The sequence below is a fragment of the Nannospalax galili genome, unplaced genomic scaffold (genome assembly GCF_000622305.1).
Source record: "Nannospalax galili isolate Female #2095 unplaced genomic scaffold, S.galili_v1.0 scaffold685, whole genome shotgun sequence".
Lineage (NCBI taxonomy): Eukaryota > Metazoa > Chordata > Mammalia > Rodentia > Spalacidae > Nannospalax > Nannospalax galili.
In genome coordinates this window covers 595,822-601,525 of record NW_008353482.1, presented here as the reverse complement: position 1 = coordinate 601,525, position 5,704 = coordinate 595,822, and the positions used below count along the sequence as shown (strand labels likewise).

Genomic DNA, 5,704 nt, shown 5'->3' with positions numbered 1-5,704 from the left:
CTAGGAAGGGTCCAGGTGTTATTGAAAGAGCTTCTGGGCACATGGACTAGAAGGCTTGGAGACCTCAAGTGCTTCTGTCCTCTGTTATGCTCCACTGCTCAGAACTCTACCCGACCTGGACAGTAAGTTCAGGTCAGATCATTCAGTTGCCAGCTGTTGAAAGTTCTCTAGAAATTCAGTCTGGCAGCTCACGTTGCCCCCTAGTGTCCACGTCCTGGAGGCTGCAAAACTGCCTGCCAGGAAGCTGCACATGAGCAGGATCCGCTGCTGCGTGGAGAAGGAACTGCAGGTTCCTACAGCAGCATGGCAGGCCGCTCCGCAGAAGGTAAGCCTTGGGGATGGCCTGGGTGGCATCCAGGGACAGAAGGGGGTGAATCGGAATGGCGGGGGAGGAAGCACCCTGGGATCTTGGCAGGCCTTCATGAGATGGTTCTCAGCATGCATGGCGATGCCCTGGTGTCTGCATCCTGTTCTGTATAAAGCCTTCGTGATTTTTCCGTGAGTCTCAAATCCTAAGAGGTTGTTTGGTATTATTCTTCTGTAACATGTCCCCATTTGCTTTCCACATGAAGCCATATTGTAGGTACCTACATTTTTACTGGTGGGTATTTATAAAGCATTTGCCATTCTAGCAAACAAAAGAAATTACCATATATTGGTATATATTTAGTCATTACTAAAGAATAATATTTCATTATTTCATTGGGGATTCACTTCTGCATGCCCTGAAGTAAAGGATGTGTATGGGTATGGTGTGTCTGATTATTTTCGGATAATTGTATTGTAAATTGTTAAAATAGCAGTATTCCTTTGTAAAATCACTTGTGGCCTCATTTGTTTTTAAAATATATTTTAATTCATTATTTGAGAATTTCATACACATATACACTGTATTAATATCATAGCCACCCCCATTCCTCCTCCAACTCTTTCCTAACCCCACCCATACTATACCTCCCTCCCAAATTCATGGGGTTTTTTTTTGTTTGTTTGTTTTGTTTTTTAAATATGTAACCCACAGAGTCCAATTTGTGCTTCTGATATGTATATGGGTGAACTGCCATCCACTGGATCATGAGAAATCTCCCAGGGGCCACACCCCTGAAGAAAATTGCCTCTCCCTCTACCAGCAACCATCAACTGCTAGGCCCAGATGGACAAAGCGCACAGGTTTTTTCTCTTATATGTGGACCCTAGGTTTAAATCTTTGGATTTGTATTTTTAATGTAGAGTATCCATTGAAACCAGGAAATTAGAAAGGGTCTATTTTGGGGCGAGGGGTGGCAGTGGGGGTGGGATGGGGAGCAGTAGAACAATACAGGTGGATTTACATTTTTATTATCTTTAAAGTGTTATAACTCTCCCATCCTACACACCTTAATTTATATTTAATTGGCTCTGCCTTTGTAGGTACATAGAACAAAAAATTTAGAAACTATTTGAGGCCTTCCTTCTTTCTGACATGTATTCAAACATTTAGATTTTGCTTAAACTTCTGTTGCTACCAAGAGGCAATGCTCATTGTGTGTGCTCTCTGCCAAAGCCTAAATTTCCTCATTTCCTTACAGATTTCCCCATTGTGTTCACTGAAGAGTGCTGTTGGAGAAGAACATCTTCCCACCAGGTCTATTATTATTTTTAGAACTCTCTTGAGTCTAAATCTGGTTGGCTGACATAACAAATACATATATCTGTGTAAAAAATCATAGATATACACATGACTATAATCATATAAATATGTGAGCATGTGTATCTCTACTGAGTGTATGTATGAACAAATCAAGTAGAATAAATCTACCTAGTGTCCTTTATTTATGTATATTCTCCCTGTCAGTGAGAAATTTGGCTCCATTGATTTGATCAACTAGACCATAGATATGTGCAAAGTGGTTCCAGAATTTGAACTTCACACCAAGGAAGAAAAGTTACCCACTAAATGAAGCATTAGCTGACATCCCCCTTCTCTAGATGTACGAGGTCTTATCACTTCCTAAGCTCCTGGGTAAGCTCCCCTTCCCTCTACTTCTTTTAGAAGGTAAGAGTATTTCAAAACTCATACAGGAGTTATTCATTTGCAATGTTCCCTGAGATAACTGAACATATTATGTTTCTTAATTTATAGTCAATGTAAATGCATTCATTTTTCTCATTTATTATTTATTTATTTATTTATTTATTTATTTATTATTTTCGAGACAGGGTGTCCCTGTAGCCCCAGCTGGCCTAGAGCTCACTATGTAGACCAGTCTGGTCTTGATCTCACTACAAGTGCTGGGATTAAAGGCATGCACCAACACACCCAACTGTAAGTATGTTCTTCATGTTATAAAATGATGTAGAATTTTCAAAACAATGCAATATAAAATATTTTCAGTGTCATAGGAAAAATCATCTGACTTTAGCCTGTGCAACTTTCCTCTGCCCCAAAAGTATGTAGTCACCAACCGTTTTAGTACTTTATCTCCTCTATATCTCTTCTATATATCACTTTTGCCTGATGTAAATGGCTATGCATCATTTTGTATTTCTTTAACTTTCTTATTTTACTTGACAATATTCACTTTGGATTCATTCCCTAGGGTCTGAAAGTATTGAGGCATGTTGTGCTAATTGGGTATTTATAAAGCTACTAAGGGGACAGGTCTATTGGAAAATTATTTAGTTTTAATTAAGATTGTCTTCTTTTAACTTTAGAGCTGTAAGTTATTTTGTATATTATGGAAAATACATCACTATCAGGTACATGAAAATCTTTGTTTCATTTACTGAGATGTCTTTTCATTTTTTTTCATGGTACCCTTTTTGTTTCTGTTTTTTTATTGTTACTTTGTGTTAATGTTTTGTTGGGATTCATAAGCCAATGCAGGGAGAATCTGGGGAAAATTTAGCAAAATGAAGGATGCATGAGACACAGCTAGTGAGTATATTCCATCATGTGAGGTATTTTTGCAGAGTCTAAGTAGGTAGCGTAATTTCAGCTACCTGCTGACTCTCCCCTCAAAACGTGATCTCTTATGGCAATGATTGTTCTAACAAAATTAAGTTTTTCTACTTCTGTGTGATCTCCTTCTGATTTCCCATGTCCCCATATATATATATTGCTTGCATGTATATAAGTTCACCCATGCCATGCAATGCCCGTGGAGGTCAGAATAGGATGTCAGACTCCCTGGAACTGGAGTTAGCATGATTGTTAAATGCTATGTGAGGAATTGAACCCAGGTCCTCTGCAAGGGCAGCCAGTGCTCTTAACTGCTGAGCCATGTCTTGAGTCCATATTTTTATATAATCTGTTGAATCAATTTAGAGCTTCTTGCTTATGTATTTGATCAGAGCTGACTTTTTTGGATTGATAATTTAGCAGGGAATTCAGCCCTGGAGAAAAGTGTTTTTCTCTCCATCATCAACCACTTATTGCCTGGAAGGCTTTTGTAGGCAACACTATTTTTGAGATTTCATGTGTGCAGCTTCCTTATCATTTCCAGAATACGCCACCTAGCAGAAGGCATCCTGGTCCTCTGGCTGTTAGAGCCTTCCCACCCCCATTTCTGGTCTGTTTTCTTTGCCTTATGTATAAGGGGTGCATTATAGATGTATCAATTGGGGCTGGTATCACCACAGGCACTTATTCTCTGCATTAGATCAGTTTGGGAAATTTATAATAGTCTCCATCTATTGAAAAAACAAGTGTCTTTGATGAATGCTGAGGACTACATTTATCTATGAATATAAATATAATTTCAGCATTAGTTTTTTTTTTCAGTGAAACAAAACATATGAAATAGCTGGGGTTTGGATGGGGTCTGCATTTATTTCTAGATATGTTTAGAAATCATTGTCAAAACAATATTTGTCCTACTATTCAATAAGTCTAGAACTTTAAAAAATGTATAACTACTATACTTTAACATTTTATTGCAAGTTTTAAATAATGTTGTTTTCTTCCCCTACAGTTATATGTTCTTTGCATTTCTTTCCCTCTTTTCTCTCTTCTCTTTCAATTTCTTTAAAAGTAAATTCATTGCCAAACATTTTCTTTTGGAGGTTATTTTACTTATTATTGTTGGTTTTGTTTTAAACAGACTTTTCCTGTTAAAAACAGCTCTTGTGACCAAGAGTGAAGCAACGGAAATTGGTGTCCAGCCAGCCCTAGCCCAGGATCTGTTGGAAACTGATCACTACTGGGTGAGGGAGAGTAGAACTTATTTAAGGTCTCTAGATAGGCTGGCTAGACTTCAGTGGATGAATTTTCATGGATGGACATCCGGGTACAAATGCTTAACTGGATAGGATCTAACATGTATGGTGGGATGCATGAGGTTGGAAGAGGGGTGGTGGTGTATGGGGACATGGATGTAGAAGTTGTCTAAATTTGATTAAGAAGTGTTGTATAAAATGTGCAAAAGCCAAATAAAAATTAAAACAAATACAAAAAAATCCTCAGCTCTTTCTCTTCTTTCAGACTTATGCACTTAACTGTCGGGATGCTCTATCCAGAGTCTTCTAGTAATTGCTCTATTGACACAGACTACCACACCCAGTTGATGGTATTGTAAATGTAATTGCCTTGTGAGTTAACTGTATATTGTTAATTCTTTTGTATAAAATCTAATGAAATTTCATGTCATCATATATGCTAATACTTTTATTAATTTACATTTAGTTGTAATTTTATTTTTATGGATTTTGTAGGATCAAAAAATCAATTATGTCTGTGTCTGTGTATGGGTATATGCATGTGAGTCGGGGTACATCTGGAGGACAGAATAGTGCATCAGATCCACTGGAGCTGGAGTTACAGGAGATTTTGAGCTACCTGATATGGGTGCTGGGAAACAAACTCACTTCCTCTCCAAGGACAACAACATTGGTTAACACAGTCCCCTGATTTTTTTTCCATACAGAAGATTATTTCCTTTGTAAATAGTTTCAGTTTTTCCTCTGTGTCATATGGAAAAGATATATAGGAACTAAACATATACTTATTTTTCTATTAAGTTCCCTGAGGGTTAAGCTCCAAAATAAGCTTTAGTATAGATGAGAAGATTGGGTATTTCCTTTTAAATGTTTTCTTTTGAGGGTGAGTGTATATATTTGTATATGTGTAAGTGTATATGTACATGTGTGCATGATTGTGTGTGCATGTCTGTGAAGACCATAGATTAACCTCAGGTATTGATTAACAGGAGCTGGCCATCTGATGAACTTACAGTTTAGACATCAGCCTTGACCATGCTGCGCATCTGCATTCCAGAACCAGAGAACCAGCGAGTCATCCATGTGTGGTGCTGAGCCAGGAAGCCATGCAGTAAGTCTAAGACAACTGACACTAAATCTAATACGGATCCTAGTTTGGAGCAATAAATAGAAAATGATTACACTCATGGAAATTTGGTAATATAAGTAAAATTGGAAAGTTGAGCTAATACTTTGTAGCACTGTCAACTTTACTTTCTTTAATTTTTATTTTATGTGTATCAGTGTACTGCCTGTGTGTGTATAAGTGCACCAGTGTCGTGCAATGCCTGTGGAGGACAGAAGAAGGCATCGGATTCCCTGGAACTGCAGTTACAGATGATTGTTAGTCACCACCTGAGTTCTGGGATTCAAACCTGGGTCTGCTTAACCACTGACCCATCTCTCCAGCCCCAGATTTGTTGTTTGTATAAGTACATGATAGTTAAATAACATGTTGACATGATAA

The 5,704-nt window shown here is 37.9% G+C and overlaps 2 long non-coding RNA genes across 2 annotated transcripts; both read left to right on the top strand.

Annotated features, from left to right (window-relative positions):
- Positions 1–1,564: 1,564 nt before the first annotated feature.
- Positions 1,565–2,235, top strand: LOC115067263. Its single transcript, XR_003846686.1, has 3 exons — positions 1,565–1,624; positions 1,835–2,002; positions 2,200–2,235. It is a non-coding gene; the product is annotated as an uncharacterized LOC115067263 (long non-coding RNA).
- Positions 2,236–2,251: 16 nt separating this feature from the next.
- Positions 2,252–5,301, top strand: LOC103748063. The gene is made up of 4 exons (XR_607883.3): positions 2,252–2,305; positions 4,083–4,185; positions 4,463–4,547; positions 5,187–5,301. It is a non-coding gene; the product is annotated as an uncharacterized LOC103748063 (long non-coding RNA).
- The last annotated feature ends 403 nt before the right edge of the window (positions 5,302–5,704 follow it).